General features: G+C 38.1%; 1 protein-coding gene across 3 annotated transcripts in view; it reads right to left on the reverse strand.

The window, feature by feature from the left end:
* PAFAH1B1 (platelet activating factor acetylhydrolase 1b regulatory subunit 1) overlaps positions 1-23,727 on the reverse strand; it is a 77,822-nt gene that overhangs the window by 49,429 nt on the left and 4,666 nt on the right. The window contains exon 2 of one of the 3 annotated variants that reach the window (XM_075994250.1): positions 10,155-10,272. The exons of the other annotated variants lie outside the window; for them this stretch is intronic. The gene's annotated coding sequence lies outside the window, so the exon portion shown is untranslated. The remainder of the gene's footprint in view (positions 1-10,154; positions 10,273-23,727) is intronic. 3 annotated transcript variants of the gene reach the window in all.

The following is a 23,727-nucleotide window of genomic DNA, read 5'->3' on the forward strand; positions in this document are numbered from 1 at the left end:
AAAGCCATTTTGGACTTCTATAGGTTCCAAAGAAACTGAATTCTGACTTGTTTAGATTTTGTTTCATATAGCTTTTTTATTTTTGGTGCTTTTTATATAAACCAGTTGTTCTATAAGATAAAAATGTAGTCATCCTTTGGTATCTTTGAGGGATTGGTTCTAGTACCCCCTTAGATACCAAAATCCACAGATGCTCAAGTCCCTCATATAAAATGGCATAGTATTTGCATATTATCTACACATATCCTCTCATACACTTCCAATCATCTCTAGATTACTTATAATACCCAATATAATATAAATGTGATACAAATATAGTTGTTATGCTGTATTGTTTAGGGAATAATGGCAAGAAAAAAAGTCTGTACATGTTCGGCACAGGCACAACTATCTCTTTTTTTCCCAAATATTTTCAAGCTGTGGTTGACTGAATCCATGAATGCAGAACCCACAGACATGGAGGGCCAATTGTATATGCCTATAAATAAATATTGGAAGGGAATGTGAAAAAGATAAGCATTTGTTGTTTTAATGTGATTTTTGAGATTGTGGGACACTTTTAGATTTACTTTGATGTTAAATATACTTAATTAAATAAAAACAAAAGGAAACGATCTACAATTTCTACACGTTTTATATAGAGCCATAGGCACACAAAGCAAAAAGGTTCTGCTAACTATTCTCCTTAAAAAGCTGGGTGTTGGCCGGGCGCGGTGGCTCACGCCTGTAATCCTAGCACTCTGGGAGGCCGAGGCGGGCGGATTGCTCAAGGTCAGGAGTTCAAAACCAGCCTGAGCGAGAGACCCCCGTCTCTACCATAAAAATAGAAAGAAATTAATTGGCCAACTAATATATATATATATATATATATATAAAAAATCAGCCGGGCATGGTGGCTTGTGCCTGTAGTTCCAGCTACTCGGGAGGCTGAGGCAGGAGGATCCCTTGAGCCTAGGAGTTGGTTTGAGGTTGCTGTGAGCTAGGCTGACGCCACGGCACTCACTCTAGCCTAGGCAAGAAAGCGAGACTCTGTCTCAAAAAAAAAAAAAAAAAAAAAAAAAAAGCTGGGTGTTATAGCCTATTAAATCCATTATTTCACTATGATTCACTATGATTCTATGATGCCAAATATACAGGTCATAAAAATGAAGATTACTAAATTATACTACTTATTCTCTAATGTAACTTCCAACTTAAATTCCATTACTCTATTAATTGAGTACTATCAAAAGAGAACTAATTCACCAAATCAATGCTGTTGACCTGTGCGAGTTTACATTATATTTAGGCAGTGATCCTTTTTTTTTTTCTAGCTCATAGCAACCTCAAACTCCTGGGCTCAAGCAATCCTCCTGCCTCAGCCTCCCGAGTAGCTGGGACTACAGGCATGCACCACAGCTAATTTTTTCTATATTTTTAGTTGTCTGGCTAATTTCTTCCTATTTTTAGTAGAGGTGAGGTCTCGGTCTTGCTCAGGCTGGTCTCGAACTCCTAGCCTCAAGTGATTCTCCTGTCTTGGCCTCCCAGAGTGCTAGGATTACAGGCATGAGCCACCACACCTGGGCCAGGCAATGATCCTTTAGGCTGGAAAACACCTCTAGGAAACTGAAGTCTTCCCCCCCTCCCCAAATGGATTTTGCTAATGTAACTATGAAGCTTAACTAGGAATGTGCATCAGAATCACCTGAGGAATTCTCTGAAAATAATCATGGCTAGGGCTTGTCCTCAAAGATTCTGAGGAAGCATTCGAATTTTTTAAATTTCTCCAGGTTATTTTGATGCACATCCTCAGTAGAGAACCATAAACTCAGTGGTACAAATTATATTAACAGCTAGTATCAAAGGGTCAATAGCAAAATTATAAAGAAGGGGAAATCAAGAAATCATCAGCATTAGAAACTGTCATCTGGATAGAAGAAATATGTTTTCTTGCTAGATAGATCAATAGGGTGACTACAGTGTACAATAATCAATTGTATATTTCAAAATAGCTAGAGAAGAATCAGAATGGTTCTAACATAAAGACAAATATTTAAGGTGATGGATATCCCAAGGACACTGATTTAATCTTCACAAATTATATGAATATATGAAATTGTCACATGTACCCAAAACTATGTATATCTATTATGGATCAATAAAAAAGACAGAAAATGTTAGGCGGGCTCCAAGAGCAAAATCAAATTGGGAGACCAAGGTACTCAAACTTCAATGGTAACTGCAATTCAAGTAATTATTTACAAAACCACTCAGATATATCCTGAAGAGATACATTAACAAGAAAAGCAGGTTACCCCAACATCTTGAAATAAAGAAGCATTTTTCATTATAATTACAGTTTTTATGAAAGATTTCAAAAAAATTCTTCAAGAAGAAAATACAGCTGGCTTGTTCATTATATAACTATCTAGTCTTCCTGGTATGCTCTGATAAAGATATATTCTTTTGCATCTACATTAACTTTGTTGCTTTTTATCTTGATTATGTTCTCTCCCTTTGAAGAAGGGAGTCAGCAAACTCTCTGCAAAGGGCCAGATAATAAGTTATTTTAGGTTTTGTGAGCTATTCAGTTTCTGCAGCAACTACTCAATTCTGCCACTGTAGTAAGAAAGCAACAATAAACAAAATATAAAGAAAAATTATGGCTCTGTTCCAATAAAACTTTATGGTCACTGAGGTTTGATTCTCATCTAATTATTACAAATCATTAATTTAGCAAATGAATTTTACAAAATATTGTTTTATTCTGATTTGTCCAACCACTAAAAATTGTCCAAACTATCCTTAGCTTGCAGTACAAAAACAGGTAGCAGACACCTATAGAAGGATTTGGCTTGCTAGTCACAGTTTGCAAACCCCCTTACCTAGAAGTTACATGATACCGCTACTTCTAATAATAGTTCCTATTTCACAGTGTTATCAAGCAGATTAAATGAGGTGATACATGTAAAATGCGTAGAACAGTGCCAGGTACATACTAAGTGCTATAAGATTTTTATATATATGTATGTACGTAGCTCTTAGTTTATCTCCTCCATTTTGCCTAATATACTTTCACTGTGTTAGCTTGCAATGCTGAAATGTTTTGCCTAAAATCTGATTGTTATAAGGAAAAATCCTTTACTGATGAGGCAGAAAAAAATATCCAATTATAATTCATTAGCCTTTCCTAGCAACTAATATTTCAGTTCTTTCTCAAAATCCAAAGTAAATGTATCTACCTGCAGTTTATCCACAGGAGCAGTTCCATTAACTTAACTCAGGCAAAAATACTTACCACAGAAGAGGACATAAAGATTCCTAATTTTCAATCACTGATACAACTGCATTTAGGAAGAACTTGTCTACAAATGTTATTACTATGTTATGCTCAATATACAACTTATAAGTTCAGGTTTAGAGTATAGGCTGAACATCCCCAGTACAAAAATCTGAAATCCAAAATGCTTTAAAATCCAAAATTTTTGAGTTCCAACATAATGTCCCCCAAAATTCCACACTTAACCTCATGTGATATGTCACAGTCAAAACTGTTTCATGCACAAAATTATTTAATATCATATAACATTATGTTCAGTCTATTGTGTATAAGGCATATATGAAATAAAAATGAATCTCATATTTAGATTTGAGTTCCACCACCAAGATATCTCATTATATATGTAAATATTTGAAAGTCCAAAAGAATCTGAAATCTGAAACAATTCTGCTTTCCTTTAGTAGCTAATTTAGTTTAGTAGCTAATTTAATTAGCCAAAGAAAGTTAGTTCTCACCCTGGCCTGACACAGCCTAACACTAAAGTCAAAGAATGTATAGAAAAGTCACCAAGAACTCAAGTATAACACATTTATCTCAGAAAGCTACAATGAGACTGCATTCCATTCCCAAGTCTTCATTATTAAAATGTTTTGAGAGTTGGGCGAGGTGGTTCATGCCTGTAATCCTAGCACTCTGGGAGGCCAAGGTGGGAGCATAGCTTGCGCCCAGGAGTATAAGACCAGACCGAGCAACAGCAAGACCCTAACTCTACTAATAAAAAATTAGAAAAATTAGCCGGGCATGGTGGCACATGCCCGTAGGCCCAACTAATTGGGAGGCTGAGGCCCGAGGATCGCTTGAGCCCAGGAGTTTGAAGTTGCAGTGAGCTATGATGACGCCACTGCACTCTACCCAGGGTGAAAGAGTGAGACTGTCTCAAAAAAAAAAAAAGATAAATTTGAAAAAATCACTGATTCTAAACTATGCTACCTCTCACATTCTTTTTTTTTTTTTTTTTTTTTTTTTTTGAGACAGAGTCTCACTTTGTTGTCCAGGCTAGAGTGAGTGCCGTGGCATCAGCCTAGCTCACAGCAACCTCAATCTCCTGGGCTCAAGCAATCCTACTGCCTCAGCCTCCCGAGTAGCTGGGACTACAGGCATGCGCCGCCATGCCCAGCTAATTTTTTCTATATATATTAGTTGGCCAATTAATTTGTTTCTATTTATAGTAGAGACGTGGTCTCGCTCTTGCTCAGGCTGGTTTTGAACTCCTGACCTCGAGCAATCCGCCCGTCTCGGCCTCCCAGACAGCTAGGATTACAGGCGACCGCTTCACATTCTTTTTAACACTAAAAGCTATCTCTAGTACCAGATTGACCTCTTTAGGTACAAACACTAAACTGAATCCAACCTTTGCATCTCTAGTTCCAGGCATTGTCTGGCATTCAACAAATGTTTGTAGAGAATCAAACTTTCAAAGCAAGACTTTCCATATTAAATAATTTTATTTCTACAGTTACAGAAACTTATATAATAATTTGTAACTGCATATCATTTTACAGTTAATAAAACACTTTCATATATTGGTTCTTAAAAAGAGAAACCAAACAACTTCAAAAATATTTTGCCAAAATGGCACATTTATTCAATATTCAAAGCTTTAAAATATCAATTATCCAACAACTGTCAAATAGTATTGGCAGAACACGTAACCACGTTTTATGTTATTTTTTAAACTGTCACACCAAAATACTATTATGGTTAAACTATAAAAAACACCCAGGCCGGGCGAGGTGGCTCATGCCTGTAATCCTAGCTCTCTGGGAGGCCGAGGCAGGCGGATTGTTTGAATTCAGGAGTTCGAAACCAACCTGAGCAAGAGCGAGACCCTGTCTCTACTATAAATAGAAAGAAATTAATTGGCCAACTAACATATATAGAAAAAATTAGCTGGGCATGGTGGCGCATGCCTATAGTCCCAGCTACTTGGGAGGCTGAGGCAGCAGGATTGCTTGAGCCCAGGAGTTTGAGGTTGTTGTGAGCTAGGCTGACGCCATGGCACTCACTCTAGCCTGGGCAACAAAGTGAGCCTCTGTCTCAAAAAAAAAAAAAATGCCAATAATGACAATGTTTATCATCAATTATATATATTTAAACAGCATTAGCAGAGCTCTGAGCAGCTAGCAAAAATAGCAGAACTTTAGGATTTTTATTTGCCATTCCAACTTAGTTTTGACAAAAAAAAAAAATTAAGCAAACACACAGTAACTGTCTCTTCTATGATTTCATAGTACTTTGTACATATACATATTTAACGCTTCCCACACTACACTATAATCATCTGCCCTAATGTTGTCTCCTCAACAACACTTCTTCCAAGCTGCAACCTTGACATTGTGTCCCTACCAAAGTCATGGTAATTAACACACAGTAAGGTATCTAGTGCTGTAGGGGCATCACAGTAAAGCTAAGATCAAAATTTACTTTTTTCATAAAGTAAAGATACACGGTTAACACTTGATTCTCATCCTTTTTTAAAATTCAAAAAAATCAAATTCTGAAATCTGGGCAATAAGATATATCAGAGTCCAGCTGCCTAGGCTGGTTTCAAAGTCATCTTTTTTTTAAGACTGAACAACTAGGCGGGGTGCCGTGGCTCACGCCTGTAATCCTAGCAGTCTGGGAGGCCGAGGCAGGCGGATTGCTTGAGGTCAGGAGTTCGAAACCAGTCTGAGCAAGACCGAGACCCCGTCTCTACTATAAATAGAAACAAATTAATTGGCCAACTAATATATTTAGAAAAAATTAGCCTGGCATGTTGGCGCATGCCTGTAGTCCCAGCTACTGGGGAGGCTGAGGCAGCAGGATTGCTTGAGCCCAGGAGTTTGAGGTTGCTATGAGCTAGGCTAACGCCAGGGCACTCACTCTAACCTGGGCAACAAAGTGAGATTCTGTCTCAAAAAAAAAAAAAAAGATTGAGCACTAATTAATATATATCAGAAAAAGTATAGCAATTTTTAAATCCTGTGGAAAATCAATGAGCTGTCTCAACTTTAAACTAAAAAAGACCTTTTTACCTTCTAGCATATATATTACTTTTCTGGTTTCTGCTTACAAATGCTACGTTTTCAAGTGACAATAAGACAAACATGGTTACAAGAGCCCTGTAATTCTGATTTTTTCCAAGTCAAAACTAAGTAAAAACAACAACAAATCCACTGCTTTAAAACAAGAGAAAAGGCCGGGCGCTGTGGCTCACGCCTGTAATCCTAGCTCTTGGGAGGCCGAGGCGGGCGGATTGCTCAAGGTCAGGAGTTCAAAACCAGCCTGAGCAAGAGCGAGACCCCGTCTCTACTATAAATAGAAAGAAATTAATTGGCCAACTGATATATATATAAAAAATTAGCCGGGCATGGTGGCGCATGCCTGTAGTCCCAGCTACTCGGGAGGCTGAGGCAGAAGGATCACTCAAGCCCAGGAGTTTGAGGTTGCTGTGAGCTAGACGCCACGGCACTCACTCTAGCCTGGACAACAAAGCGAGACTCTGTCTCAAAAAAAAAAAAAAAAACAAGAGAAAAAAAGCTTGCTAATATAGTCAGACCACCATATCCATGAGTTCTGTGTCTGTGGATTCTAGCAACTGCAGACGGAAAGTACTAGGAAAAAATTTTTTTCAAATAACAACAATAAAAAAGAATATAAATAAAACAATATAGTATAATAACTATTTACATTGTTATTAGGTGCTGTAAAATAATCTAGAGATGATCTAAAGTATACAGTAGGGTGTACATAGGTTACATGCAAATACTACATTAGTACATAACAAGGTACTTGTGCAAGCATGGATTTTGGTATCTGACTGGGGGGGAGGGGTCCTAGAACCAATCCCACACAGATACCAAAGGATGACCATACTTTCAAGCAACATAAAACAGTAGGAGATACAGTGTTCTTCGTGTGTGTATATTTTTTTAGTACAAGGTAATGGTGAATACTAATGCAGATAGCCTAAAAGAATTATGACAATGCAGAAATCACTGCAATTCTTAAGTTAGGGAGGAATATTCTGAAGCTGGTGTTTCATGGTGGAGGTAATGTAATATTAAATATTAAAGCAATATTAAAGAAATATTAAAGCAAAGGAAAGCTGAAAGCAGAGGACAAGACTAGGATGGAAGCAATGGAAAAGATGCGAAAAGAGCTTTGTGATCAAACTGCAATTATGGGAAGGTGGCTTTTGTCTTGTTTTATACATAGTCCACTACGTAAAAACAGTCCATAGTACACCAGTAAAAAATAAGAACATAAACAAAACCTAAAGCTTGGGGAAATCTTTTACTGCTCGACGAATTTTTTTTGCAGTCTGACTGATCTGACCACAAAAGTAGTAAATGAAAGCTGTTTTTCTTTAATTGTTTCCCCCTCTTCCTTCCTACCTTACCTCATGAGCCTTGTTCCATGGTGAAAAACAGGATCAATCAAATTAATACAGCAGCTAATTTGGAGTGGTATAAACCATTTACACTGGTTGTCAATAACTTTCTGAGAATCCTTCTTAGGCATTAATTTTCATCCTATGTAGATGATTAAAAAGATGGGACACAAAGAAACTACAGTGGGAAATGCACTTTTAGCAGTCACCTCCTAGGAAGCCATAGCATTTCCAAATTATGTTTCTGTGCAATGTACCCAAACTATGTCAATGTTTGGATTTTCCTCTGATATGATGATCTATTCAGTTAACAGCTTACAACTTTCCTAATTTCTCCATTTTAAAACTGCCTTGAGAAATTAAGCTAGTTGTAGAACAAACTTATACACCTCTGAAGCTCTTAATAATAAGGCAAAATTTTAACAGTAATCTGAATAAAGAAAAATCTGTTCCTAGTCTAGAAAATGGCCTTCTCTAGGGTATGATCCTGGTCCTGAAGGCAAATGCCGTTTATATTCAAGTGTAACTGCTCAGGTAGTATAACAATCCAACCAGAAAACAGGCACAGTGTCCCTCAACAGAACTTATTTCTAGTTTATTATTATTCATACCAATGTTTGTCTCCACTGAGGCAAATAACTTAGAAATAACTATATTCTCAGTGTCTGTTATTCAACTAATTTACTGAGGATCTACCAGGTACCCAGTATTCAAACCAAACAACATATAGCTGAGTTTCAAGTAGCTCAGCACATAGTTAACCTATATGCCTTATGAATGGAAAGCTATTAATACACGGGACATAAAAGCAATGTTAAGAGATAATCCCTGTCCATAAGAAATTTATAATATAGTTGAAGATGTGCATGGTATTCGTTCATTGAATATCTATTCTGCTAGGCTCTGTGCTATGAGGTTATATAAGATACGTAAGATAAATAAAATGCATTCCACTAAGGGAACACAAAATCTAGACAGAGTGAGTTTGGAGGGCAGAGATGGCAAAGAAGGTGATAAAGAGAATATAACATGAGCTAAGGACTGACCAAGTCAGCATTATAAACTGAAAGACTAAAGAGAAAAGGCAGAGCTATATCTATTATAGACATGAATAAAAACCATACCTCCTTACATTTAATCTATGCTAAAAACATGAGTTCTGATCTGTCAAGGCAATTAATTTCCAGCAGCATAAAACACGGTTATGTCTTGGGCCCTCTTTTCTCTGTTTCTTAATGATTTTACCACTTTTGGATTCTCTGGAAGGATATGCTCTCCCCATCTTCAAAATACAGAGCAGACAAAGAAGGATGTAGCAAATCTGAAATTATTTCCTAAGAAGAATCTTAACCTACAGGCACTCCTACAAATTCTATTTTGGGTAAAACTAGGTTTTCACTAAAGAATTTAAATCTTACATATGAATGGTCTGTATCTGATATATGGAGCATTCACACTTTAGGTAGTTGCCAAGGAGCTTAATCTCAATACACATCAAAAGCTGGACTGAGGGAAACTACATCCATTCATCAGACACTGAAGGATAAATCTATCCACTCTTTCAGACTGATTCAGTGATGTGGTTGGTATTCCCATACTGAGAGTACTTACATACTTGCCATCCATCTACCTTAGAGATGTTCAAGAGGGAAATAATAATTACAACATAACCCTCTTTATGAGGGCTCTGATGAGAAATTCTAGTATGATAGTGACAAGTGGTTAGGTATTTTTCTGAATTAATTAGCTTATTTTTATCTTAAGAACACTGAGAAAAATAACCTACCCGTTTTTTTTTCTCCTCCTGGCTCCTAGAAAGTTCAGACTCAAATCTGTGCTCTGCCAGTTGCAATAAAACCATGATAAACCTTTTTGGTCTAGATTCTGATTCTATTGTATGCTTACCCATTTTTTTCATTTCTTTCTCTTTACTTTTAATCTGTGGTATTTTGTAGTTTTATGCATCCTTATAAATTGCCCTAAGTAAGGGGTTACAAGTCAAACACAGAGCCTAAGTAGGCAAATAAAAGGTTGAATCAGCTAGAACTGAAACAACAGCCATAGAACTGGGTTTTCAAAGCAAGTTCAATTAAAAACAAAATTACTGAGCACACAGACAAAAATGTGTTTGTGATCCAAATCCTAGACCAATCATTTGCAGCCTCTGGAAAAGGTACTTAATGAAAATAGTGCTGAAAGGTTGGATGGTTGAAGAGGTCACACTAGTTTTCAACCCCTCTACTTAAAAATCTTTCTGAAACAAGGGTGTACATAACAGTTAAAAGAATAGGTAAATTGGCTGGGCAAGGAGGCTCTCGGGTATAATCCTAGCACTTTGGGAGATGGAGGCACGAGGATCACTTGAGCCCAGGAGTTCAAGACCAGCCTAAGCAATAGCAGGATCTCATCTCTACAGCTATGAAAAAATTTAAAAAATTAGCCAGGTGTGGTGGTGCATACCTGTAGTCCCAGCTACTAGGGAGGCTGAAGCAGGAGGATCACTTGAGCTCAGGAGTTGGAGGCTGCACTGAGCTATGATGATGCCACTGCATTCTAGCCTGGGCAATGGAGTGAGACCCTATCTCAAAAAAAAAAGAAAAGAAAAAGGTTAATATCTTGCATTCACACCAAACCTCACGATTTATAAACTGTATTCACACCTTTTTAATCTCCACACTGTGGGGCAGCCCTCATAGTTACTTGCACAAAAATGCAGGGATCACAAACTCATGTCTATAAAGAACAATGCAGGTAATATAAACGAATGAAAGCAGGCAAGGTTGTATGCTTTCCATACATGACTCATTTTCTTCACATATTAATCATATTAAAATATGCTTCAATTCCAGAGAAATATGGTCTTCTACTTTTCTTGAATATTACAGCTGTCTAGCCATACTTTTCCCACTTTTGATAGAAACATCATCAAATTGAAAAATGTACAAGAGCAATAATAAACAGCAACAGGGAATGTGAGGAACTTGTTTCACTAGAAAGCTTGTACCCAGATATGTAATGGAGGGCAAGTGTGATTCATCTTGGGCCAACTGTTGCCATGGGAAAATATGGGCCCCACTGTTGCCAGAGCTTCTAATTTTTCAGGATAATCCAAAAACAGAGACTTTATGTAAAAGAGCTAATTTTTAAATGCTGACTCAAAAAATTTTAACTATGCAAGGCCAAGAGAAATATATTTACAAACTGAGTTTGGCCTGTAGGCTGCCGGTATGCAAGTCTTGGCTATATACTGAATAAATATAGGCTGTTTTAATGGTGGAAGAGACTGAAAAAAAAATGGATCAAAGTTTAGGAATATATGGTCTAAAATTGATACCAACAATATTATCTATTCTCTTTATTCAATTCAAAGCAAAAAGATCACTAAAGAGCAAATATTTTATTTAGTTAACCCAAGGATGAATTCTGCAATACAAAAATAAATAAATTTTATCATCAGATCTGCAAACCTCTTCCTCATTTTCATTACAGCATTATTTGTTATAATAAAAAGTTATAAACAACCTGAATGCCCATTTCTGTAAATCTAGAAATACAAAGAAAAAAGGGTACAATCACATATAAGAAATCATACAACACAATAAACTAGACCTACATATATAAATAAACATCTAGAAAACATTTTGTTAAGTATAAAAACCAAGTTGAAGAATAATACAGGTATACAGTATAACATTCATGTAAATTCTAACAATCTACAAAGCATTACTGTACACTGCTTGTGGATACACACAAAAGTAATAAAAGTATAAAACAGAAAAGGATATATAAAACTTTAGGAGGAACTTTACTACTAGGAAGAGGAAGGGGAATGGGATTGGAAAGGGATACAAAAGAGACAGTAACTGTAACCCTAATAATGCATTCTAAAGAAAAAAAAAAAAACAGCCCTGAAACAAATATGGCAAAATGTTAACATCTGTAAATTCTGGTAGTAGCTATATGGATATTTTGTTATATTACAGCAGGCATTTTTCCTGCACATTTGACATATTCCATAATAAATATAACAACTCAGACTGTAAATATATAAAGTAAAATTAAAAAGAAAAAACAAAAAGCACTTTTCTGACAGCAGAGATTTTATGATAGGCCTGCTGACAGGTAACAAGTTGGGTATATAAATGATGTGAAAGTACTCAGGGAATAAGTTCTACACATTTGAGGTCCTACTATGTATAATTTTGGAGTAAAAAAGTAAAGGATCTAGTTTTAACTTAGCTACTTATAAACTGTGTGACCTTGGACAAGTTTGCAAACTTTCCTAAGCCTATCTATTTGCCCACTTATAAAAAGGGAGCTAATACTACCACCTACCTTAAACAGTTGTGGTGAAGCTTATTGATGTTAAGGGTTTGTTTACCTTTGCATTTCCTTCACTACACCTCAAGAATAGTCAAGTGGTACAAAGACAATAATTTCACTTTTATACTTTTACATATAAAGTAAAAGAGACACTGCTTTCCTAGTGCTCAAGGACAGAGAACAAATCATTTTTGCCATCACAAGAAGGCAGAAAGTAAAGCTAGACTACCCTATTAGTATTATAATCCTCTCATCTTAATCATCATCATCACTCTAGTAATAACAATCAACATTTACTATTTTCTAGATACTGTCTTGTAGGCTCTTTAAATGCATTAACTCTTTGATAAAATCAGATAAAACATTTTATACAAGCTCTAACAACAGAAAAATAAATACCATTACACTAAATTCAGAGAAAAGAAAGTTTCTTCCAGGTGGAAAAAATAGGAAAGACTGGCCTGGAAAAGAAGAATCTGGTATGCAGATCTGAAGGATAGATTAGATTGTAGTGGAGGGTAGTAAAAGCAGCTAAAGGAACAGAAAGTATTTTTCTAAAGCTGAATCACAGGAGACATGGCAGACAATAAGAAAAGAGATGAAAAGGTGAGACAGATCATATAAGAAAAGTCTTTGAGTGCCAATTTAGAATTAAATGAACATCTATTACGTACCATGTTTTCCCACTGTGCCTTTTGCATTTTCACATATATATTTAATAGTTCATTAAAGACAGTAAAATGCTGATGATAGGTTTTGGCAACAAGTGACTTGAGAATCATGGTTCAGGAAAATTCATCTGGCTGCTTTATGTAACATCCTCCACAACTCCTCCTCTTATTCCCTATTATGGCTAATGACACCCAATGTCTCAATTCCAGTCAGTCACCCAATTTACAAACCTCAATTGTCTATACTTCCTCTCCTCATCACACTACTCATTCACAACTGAACCTCCTAAACCTTTCTCAAGTCAAAAAGCTTCACTGTCAGTGTCTTACTAATCATTCTTTCCTGAAAAAGTCTAAGTGACCTCCAAACTCTGATACATATTCCTCATTGCAACCCACACAAACTATCTAAAATATATATGTCATGTTTGCTTGAAATTATTCAATGAATTCCAAATTGCCTACAAGCTATACATAATATACCAATTTTATCAATCTGGCTCAGATGTGCCTTTCCAGCCTCATATCCTATAATTCTCTCTGTCCAACTACTTAACAGCATACATACACAACTAGCTTTTCATGCTTTTGTGCCTGGCATGTCACTGTTCCCTCTACCTAAACCTTCTCCCATGTCCACTACAATTATTTATTCTTCAAGATTCAGTTCAAATATCATCTCTAAACTGTCTCTATCCATCAGTCTATTGCCAGGAAAAAAAAAAAAAAAAAGTAAACTGTCTCTAACAGGGAGATCTGATGGGCCCTGCAATAGCCTTAAGTGCAAGGCACACCACAACTTGGGACAGATTTAAAATACTACATAAGTACACTGAACTTCCTATCCATTTAATCATTTTATTAAAAATCTAGAGAAAATTTAAATTCAAGAAAGTTCAAATTGTCCAATTTCAATCAATTTTTCTGTTTTATTAAATTTAATGGCAAGAAAAAATATTTTTAAAGTTGGCAAATCTAGAAATAGGAAGCTAAGATTTATCCAAGGAATGAATAGATAAATTAAACATTCTGACTACCAAATTTATCACATATGAATGAACAATGGAAAAATCTGGATATAGCAGAATTAAATTTTAGTTCGTCTTTAACGATTCAGCAGTCATTTCAAATTTTTACAATATTACCATGGTGTTATGATCCTTATAATTACAAATCTCAACATAAAGATATAACATAAAAACAACAAAACAGGCCTGGCATGATGGCTCCTGCCTGTAATCGTAGCACTCTGGGGGGCCAAGGCGGGAGGATCGTTTAAGCTCAAGAGTTGGAGACCAGCCTGAGCAAGAGCGAAACCCCATCTCTACTAAAAATAGAAAGAAATTACCTGGACAACTAAAAAAATTTATATATATATAAAAAAGTTAGTTGGGCATAGTGGCGCATAGTCCCAGCTACTTAGGAGGCTAAGGCAGGAGGATCACTTGAGCCCAGGACTTTGAGGTTGCTATGAGCTAGGCTGATGCCATGGCACTTTAGCCTGGGCAACAGAGTGAGACTCTGTCTCAAAAAAATAAATAAATAAAAAATAAAATCATGAATATTCAAGCTTCCCGACTCTTTGGACTTGGAATAAATGAGTTTTCAGCATAATAGTATGTCCTTAAAGAAAATTATCTCCACCAACTGAAAAAAGATGGCAGGGCATAAATTTAGATTAAAAACTATCTCAGGGCCAGACTCAGTGGCTCTCACCTGTAATCCTAGCTCTCTGGGAGGCCGAGGCGGACGGAATGTTCAAGTTCAGGAGTTCGAAACCAACCTGAGCAAGAGTGACCTGGGCAACAAAGTGAGATTCTGTCTCAAAAAAAAATAAAAATAAAAATAAAAAATAAAAAGTATCTCAGGTCACTGGCGGGCGATAGATCACGCCTATAATCCTAGCACTCTGGAAGGCTGAGGCCGGAAGATCACTCAAGGTCAGGAGTTCAAGACCAACCAGGGCAAGATTGAGACCCCGTCTCTACTAAAAATAGAAAGAAATTAATTGGCCAACTAAAAATATATAGAAAAAATTGGCCAGGCATGGTGGCACATGCCTGTAGTCCCAGCTACTCAGGAGGCTGAGGCAGAAGGATTGCTTGAGCCTAGGAGTTTGAGGTTGCTGTGAGCTAGGCTGATGGCACAGCAAATCTAGTCTGGGCAACAGAGTGAGACTGACTCAAAAAAAAAAAAAAAAAAAAACTATCTCAGGTCTCATTTAGCTCTCATTTTTATGGATGCATCATAATATACCCCCAAAGCATCAAACATCACTAGCATAGAAGATATATAACACCCAAAGTTCTTTAAAAGAATAAATACGGCTTTAAAAAATGTTACAAATAATAATTTATGTGGAAGTCAACCTTGACTCTTTTCTTTCTTCCTCCATATCCAATTATCTTGTCCTGTCAATTTTACCTTCTCAGTTTTTGTTGAATTATACTCCTTCTATCTATCCTTACCACCACCACTACCATACTTCACATTATTCTACCCAGACTAATTTCAACAGATCTCCCTACATCCAGTCTTGCCCTGTTAATATTTATCTGTTACACAACCCCCAGAGTCATCTATCTAAAGCATATAGCACTTCTCTACCTTACAACAATCCTTCATTGGCTCCCTACTTTTTATTTAACAAATATTTATATCCCACTTACTATATGCTAGGCACCATTTTAAGTGTTTTATAAACATTCATTTACTTCTTGCAACAACCTAGAAGAATTTAACGAGCCCAATGCAATCCAGCTATCTAAGCAGCAGAGCTGGAAGTTAAATCCCAGGTACCCACATTCCACTCTGGGCTCTTATCCACCGTTCTATGCTGCCTCCCTATTTCCTAAAGTCCACATGTTTTAAAAAACAGTTTATATGGTCTTTGATTAGTATCTGGCCCCTGCCCACATTTCAAGTTTCATTTCTAATCAAATCTCACCCTGCTGACACTTCAGTAACACAGAGCCCCACAAGATACATGCCTTCCCTCTTCGTATTTTGTGACCCATATGACTCTACTCTTGCTGTCTTCTCTGTCTGAAGCACCTAGTACCTCAGCACAGTTCTTATAACAGTGCACTGAATACATTTTGATGAAAGAATGAACTTTTTTTTTTTTTTTTTTTTTGAGACAGAGTCTAGCTTTCTTGCCTAGGCTAGAGTGAGTGCCGTGGCGTCAGCCTAGCTCACAGCAACCTCAAACTCCTGGGCTCAAGCGATCCTCCTGTCTCAGCCTCCCGAGTAGCTGGGACTACAGGCACGAGCCACCATGCCCGGCTAATTTTTATATATATATATTAGTTGGCCAATTAGTTTCTTTCTATTTTTTTATAGTAGAGACGGGGTCTCGCTCAGGCTGGTTTTGAACTCCTGACCTTGAGCAATCCGCCCGCCTCGGCCTCCCAGAGTGCTAGGATTACAAGCGTGAGCCACCGCGCCCGGCCAAGAATGAACTTTTTAATGTCTCAAAGTTATAAGCAATAAAAAAACTTTTGTTATTACACTGGCTAGACATATGAAACACCAAATGTCTTAGAATTCAAGTCTCCAATATACATAATTAATTACCCATTAAAACACACAGACAATAACCACTACCCCCAACCTTGGTACTCCCTATTTCTTACCACTTCATAACATCCACATCCACTTAGTAGTAACCAAACCCAAACAAAAAAAACACATAAATTCCTCACTCTCCTCATTCCTTACCTCTCCTCATTCCCATATTCAACTAATTTTATACATGCTGACCGAAACCCTCTTAAATCCATTCTTTCAATCTGTACTTCCACTTACACAGTCTCTTCATGGGTCTCCTGGCCTCCACAGCTGCATCTTCCACAATGCTGACAGCTGCCTTTCTAAAAGGCAAATCTAATGATGGCACTTATCATAACAATCTCTACTGGTAGCCAAAGGACAAAAGCAGTAGTTCTCAAAAACAATCAATTGAAAAATGCAGATATCCCTGGTGCCACTTCTAGGAATTCTGATGTACAAATCTAAGATGGAGCCTGGAAATATGCATTTTTATCAGGTAATTCCAATGTAGATGGTTCATGCACCACCCTGTTCTCAGGGAAAGTACTGATTTCTTCACTCTCACCCTTCCCTCCAGCCATACTGAGCTACATGGAGTTTCCCTTTACCACCAACCTGTACTTAAGAGACTGTGTGCAAATTCCCTTCCTCTGCCAAGAATATCCTCCCCACCAACCACAATGTGAAAAGCTTTCTTCAAAAATGTTCAACCAACATCCTTTTCAAGGCTTCCCTGAAAATGCTAAATGATATTTTCACATATCACCAAGTACATATTTTGATTACAGCACAGTTAAAGATATATACATATATACACACAAACATATATGACACCTTTGCATGTCAAACACATTTATAAACTTTAAGATCTTTGAGGGCAGGAGCAGACAATCATGTTTGTATTCCCAATGCTTAGTATATGATACAGCTAAGTAAATGTCCGCTGGAGAGAAAAATGATGAAAATTTAAAAGAAAAACAGGGCTGGGCGCGGTGGCTCACGCCTGTAATCTTAGCACTCTGGGAGGCCAAGGCGGGGCAGATTGCTCGAGGTCAGGAGTTCAAAACCAGCCTGAGCAAGAGCGAGACCCTGTCTCTACTATAAATAGAAAGAAATTAATTGGCCAACTAATATATATAGAAAAAAATTAGCCGGGCATGGTGGCGCATGCCTGTAGTCCCAGCTACTTGGGAGGCTGAGGCAGGAGGATCGCTTGAGCCTGTGCAACAAAGCGAGACTCTGTCTCAAAAAAAAACACAAAAATATACAATGGTATTAGATAATTGTTTTAAAAGTAGAAACAACTAAAAACTGCAAGAACTGTAATAACTACAATTCTCAAGAATTATCTTGTCCTCAAATTATAAATTCTCTTTAATGTAAAATAAATATCTCTTTCAGGACATGGATCAACCAGTTCTGTAGATAAGAGTCTAATCAGTCAAATTATTTTGTTTGCTGCTACAATATATAAATTTTATTTTGGAAGCCAGGTGTAGTTGCTTGTTCCTGTATTTCCAGCTACCCAGGAGGCTGAAATAGAAGGATCACTTGAGGCCAGGAATGTGAGGCAAACCTGGACAATACAGTGAGAACTTTGTTTCCAATTAAGTAAAAAATAAGATAAAATTTATTTGGTGGAAAGAACAGGGTGAATTCAAATACTAGCATGAAATCCATGAATAAGATAGCCCATTTGCTTTGCTCCAGAGATCACAACAGTCTCCCTCTAAACAAGCCCCTAAATGAAGAGCTCTTCTCTAAAATTCCAACTCTTATTTACTCAACATCAGTCTGGATAACCAACACTGAGTTTTACTCTCAGACTAATTTCTAGAGGAATATATATTTTATAGCTTCTTCAAAGGCCTTATCTCATCTTTATTCTTTAAACAATTATGTACATTAAAACACTATTGGCCAGGCGCAGTGGCTCACACCTGTAATCCTAGCACTCTGGGAGGCCGAGGCGGGCGGATTACTCGAGGTCAGGAGTTCAAAACTAGCCTGAGTGAGACCCCGTCTCTACTAAAAATAGAAAGAAATTAATTGACCAACTAAAAATATACATACAAAAAATTAGCTGGGCATGGTGGCACATGCCTGTAGTCCCAGCTACTTGGAAGGGTGAGGCAGAAGGATTGCTTGAGCCCAGGAGTTTGAGGTTGCTGTGAGCTAGGCTGATGCCAAGGCACTCACTCTAGCCTGGGCAACAAAGTGAGACTCTGTCTCTAAAAAAAAACAAAAAAACAAAAAAAAAAACCAACAAAAAAACCACACCCCCGCACTATTTTAAAACACAAACTAGAAAAAATTGGAGGTATCTAAATTAGTAATATTTAAAATTCTGGGTCAGGTGTAGTAGCTCATGCCTATAATCCTAGCTCTTTGGGAGGCTGAGGCAGGAGGAATCACTTAAGGTCTGGAGTTCGAGACCAGCCTGAGCAAGAGTGAGACCTCACCGCTACAAAAAATAAAAAAATTAGCTGGGCTCAGTGGTGCACACCTGTAGTCCCAGCTACCTGGGAAGCTAAGGAAGGAGAATCACTAGAACTCAGGAATATGATATTGCAGTGAGGTATGATGGCGCCACTGCACTGCAGCCCCGGCAAGAGAGCAAGACCCTGTCTCCAAAACAACAACAAAAAATTCTAAACAAAATTTTCTGATAGTTAAATATGTAAGTTATTTTAATGACTGAGGAGAGAAGATCAATCTGTCTTACAGAAGAATCCCAAATAATATATGTAAATGCTCTCCTGTCCAGGAGGTAGAACTTGACTAGCTTCATAAGGACAAAGTAGGGAAGGGAAAAGTAATAACTTTATGGTAGAGAAAACTGGCAAACATCACATTAAACAAATGATGATGGTTAACATCGCCAGTGATATTTGTGTGTATTATATAGCCTCTGATATGATGTAATGAGAAGTAAATATTTCGTCCAGAAAACTCAAAACCCCAGTCTAAATCATGAAAAAAACATCAGACAAATCCAGTTTGGAAGACATTCTATAGGACATCTGACCAGTACTACTCAAGACTGTCACGGTCATAGAAAAAAAAACAAAAAACAAAAAAACAAAGACTGAGAAACCATCACAGACCAGAAGAGACTGGGGAGATAAGACAAACAAATGCAATGCAGTACCTTAGACTGAAAGGGAAACGGAAGATAGGACATTAGTGAAAAAACTGGTGAAATCCAAATAGTCTGAAGTTTAGCTAGCAGTAATACACCAAGGTTAGTTTTTTAATTTTGACAAACATACCACAGAAATGTAAGATGCTACCAATGAGGAAAATTGGGTGTAGGGTATATTCAAGAACTCTCTAGACCAGGGGCCCTCAAACTTTTTAAATAGGGGGCCAGTTCACCGTCCCTTAGACCGTTGGAGAGTGCACACTGTGGGCACAGGACGAGTCGGCTGCTGAGCAGGACAGGCAGCTACTGCAAAAACACGCCGCCGGCTGGATAAACGTCCTAGGCAGGCAGCATGTGGCCCGCAGACTGTAGTTTGAGGACGCCTGCTCTAGACTATCTTTTCAACTTTTCTGTACATCGAAAATGATTCCAGGCCAGGCGCAGTGGCTCACGCCTATAATCCTAGCATTCTGGGAGGCATAGGGAGGCGGGAGGATAGATTCGAGGTCAGGGGTTTGAGACCAGCCTGAGCAAGAGCCAGACAACTGTCTCTATTAAAAAAAATAGAAAGAAATTAATTGGCCAACTAAAAAATATAGAAAAAATTAGCCGGGCATGGTGGCGCATGCCTGTAGTCCCAGCTACTCAGGAGACTGAGGCAGGAAGCTTGTTTGAGCCTAAGAGTCTGAGGTTGCTGTGAGCTAGGCTGACACCACAGGCACTCTAGCTTGGGCAACAGAGTGAGACTCTGTCTCAAAAAAAAAAAAAAAAAGAGATTCCAAAATAAAAAGTTTATTTATTTATTTTTGTTGAGACACAGTCTCACTCTTGTTGCCCGGGCTAGAGTGCCATGGTGTCAGCCTCGCTCATAACAACCTCATACTCCTGGCCTCAAGCGATCCTCCTGCCTCAGCCTCCCGAGTAGCTGGGACTACAGACACGCGTCACCATGCCCGGCTAATTTTTTCTATATATTTTTAGTTGGCCAATTAATATCCTTCTATTTTTAGTAGAGACGGGGTCTTGCTCTTGCTCAGACTGGCTTCTAACTCCTGACCTTGAGCGATCCTCCCGCCTTGGCCTCCCAGAGTGCTAGGATTACAGAGGTGAGCCACTACACCCGGCCAAAAAGTTTATTTTTTTAAAAAAAGAAACACAGTATCAATAGTATTTAAAATTTCAGGCCCGGCATGGTGGCTTACGCCTGTAATCCTAGCACTCTGGGAGACCGAGGCAGGCAGATTGCTCGAGGTCAGGAGTTCAAAACCAGCCTGAGCAAGAGCAAGACTCCCATCTCTACTATAAATAGAAAGAAATTAATTGGCCAACTAACATATATAGAAAAAATTAGCCGGGAACGGTGGCACATACCTGTAGTCCCAGCTACTCGGGAGGCTGAGGCAGGAGGACTGCTTGAGCCCAGGAGTTTGAGGTTGCTGTGAGCTAGGCTGACGCCACAGCACTCACTCTAGCCTTAGCAACAAAGCGAGACTCTGTCTCAAAAAAAAAAAAAAAAAAAAAAATTTTCAAACAAAAATTTTCATTGTTAAATGTAAATTATACTTTGCAGTTTAAGTAAAATGCTATTTGCAATATAATTTTATATTAAAAACCTGAATTTTTCCATCTGGCATTGATTTACACAGCCCATTGTGTCCACTAACAAGCCACCACTGGTTCAGACATATATAATGGATAGCAAAGAAGAAAGATTTCCCAGCACTAATTTTAAAGAAATATGTTCAAAACTATAAAAACTAAATCTGGTGCAGTGGTTCATGCCTATAGTTCCAGCTACATGAGAGGCTGAGATGCTTGAAACTAGCCTGGGCAACATAGGAAACACAGTCTCTTAAAAAAAAAAAAGAAAAAAAAAAAGAAGGCCGGGCGAGGTGGCTCAAGCCTGTAATCCTAGCGCTTGGGAGGCCGAGGCGGGCGGATTGCTCAAGGTCAAGAGTTCAAAACCAGCCTGAGCAAGAGCAAGACCCCGTCTCTACTATAAATAGAAAGAAATTAATTGGCCAACTGATATATATATATAAAAAATTAGCCGGGCGTGGTGGCGCATGCCTGTAGTCCCAGCTACTCGGGAGGCTGAGGCAGAAGGATCGCTTGAGCCCATGAGTTTGAGGTTGCTGTGAGCTAGGCTGACGCCACAGCACTCACTCTAGCCTGGTCAACAATCGAGACTCTGTCTCAAAAAAAAAAAGAAAAAAAAAAAAAAAGAACAAACTGTATTAACATACTTACCATACAGAGTTATGTGGTAAAAATCTGTTAAATTAATTCTCTTCCTTAAAAAAGCGAGTCCCTAATAATAACAAACATTTATTGAAGATTTACAGACCTTTTAATAGTCACAAATACCCTATGAATTAGATAAGGTCAATGTTATCCATTTATAGGCAAGGAATCTGAAGATTTTGCCTAAGGTACATTGCCACCAAATTGTGGCGTTAAGACTAGAATCTAAAATATTCACACTTTGGGAAGATCACTTGAAGCCAGGGTGTCCAGCCTGGGCAACACAGCAATAGGCCATCTCTACAAAAAATAAAAAACATAGCCAGGCAAGGTGGCACACACCTGTAGTCCCAGCTACTTGAACCCAAGAGTTGGAAGCTGCAGTGAGCTATGATCTTGTCACTGCACTCCAGCCTGTGTGCCAGTGAGACCCCGAACTCCTTAAAAAAAAAATTAATTAAAATTAATAAAATAAAATATTCACGTTTTTAGCCAACAGCTTATTTTCTGACACTGTTAAATGTATAGCCTTTTCCCACCCTTAAAAAATAAGTTAAACTAGATGTACATGCATACAGCAGCAAGAGTAGGTCACAAAAAAGTGTTGAGACCAGGCATGGTGGCTCATGCGTGTAATCTCAGCACTTTTGGAAGCTGAGGCAGGAAGATCATTTTGAGGCCAGAAGTTTGAGACCAGCCTGGGCAACATAGCAAGACCCCATCCCTAACAACAACAACAACAAATTAGGTAGGTGCAGTAGTGCATGCCTGTAGAACCAGCTACTCAGGAGGCTGAGATGGGAGGATTACTTGAGCTCAGGAGTTCGAGACCAGCCCGAGCCAGAGCCAGAGCCAGAGCCTCTCTACTAAAAAAATAGTTGGCCAGTCGGGCAACTAAAAAGAGAAAAAATTAGCTGGGTGTGGTGGTGCATACCTGTAGTCCCAGCTTCTTTGGAGGCTGAGACAGGAAGATCGCTTGAACCCAGGAGTTTGAGATTGCAGTGAGCTAGGCTGAGACCACGGCACTCTAGACAGCCTAGCTGGGGCAACACACTGAGACTCAGTCTCAGAAAAAAAAAAAAGTCTCTCAGAAAATTTCTTAGCCTCAGTTAACTGTCAATTCTTGTCAACTTAAGAGCCCCAAAAGCAAGCCGGGCGCGGTGGCTCACGCCTGTAATCCTAGCACTCTGGGAGGCTGAGGCAGGCGGATTGCTTGAGGTCAGGAGTTCGAAACCGGCCTGAGCAAAAGCAAGACCCCGTTTCTACTATAAATAGAAAGAAATTAATTGGCCAACTAATATATATAGAAAATTAGCCGGGCATGGTGGCGCATGCCTGTAGTCCCAGCTACTCGGGAGGCTGAGGCAGAAGGATTGCTTGAGCCCAGGAGTTTGAGGTTGCTGTGAGCTAGGCTGATGCCATGGCACTCACTCTAGCCTGGTCAACAAGCGAGACTCTGTCTCAAAAAAAAAAAAAAAAAAATAGCCCCAAAAGCAGATAATCAAAATGCATAGATATACAAATGTTCAATTGTAGGTTAAGAAAAAAAAAAAGAAATAATTTGTCCAGTTAATTAACTTCTTATACTTGAGACTTTTGTGGAAGTGTGACCCTTTTCCTGGGACAACATAAAATCTCTAGATAGGAAGTATAAACACTCTTCCCTCCATCACCCTAATTCTAAAGAGATCACTGGAGTTAATTATTAAAAAGAACTTTAGGATAGCACATTTCCTTTCACACAACCCTGCATTCAATCAAACAGCAACAGTATTTATTTACTTATTAACACTATCTGTAAAGCAGTATTAGGCACTTTCTGGGAGAATCTACTCAAATGCCTATGGCCTTATGCATTCAAAACAGTCAACAATACAAGACCACATGTTAATAGATGCCAATTTAAATGATGCAGGCAATAAATGCCACCAATTTTCACCATTTTAGAAAAGAAAAAAATTAACAAAGATAAAGAGTCCAATAGTTACAAAAAGAAAATGGAATGTATCATCATGCAAGGCAATACCCAAGTGGTTGGTTCAGTGACCATAATATTTATGTCATTCTAGCCACTAACCTAACCTGTGACCTTAGGAAA

Source organism: Microcebus murinus, chromosome 18, assembly GCF_040939455.1.
Source record: "Microcebus murinus isolate Inina chromosome 18, M.murinus_Inina_mat1.0, whole genome shotgun sequence".
NCBI classification, from domain to species: Eukaryota; Metazoa; Chordata; class Mammalia; order Primates; family Cheirogaleidae; genus Microcebus; species Microcebus murinus.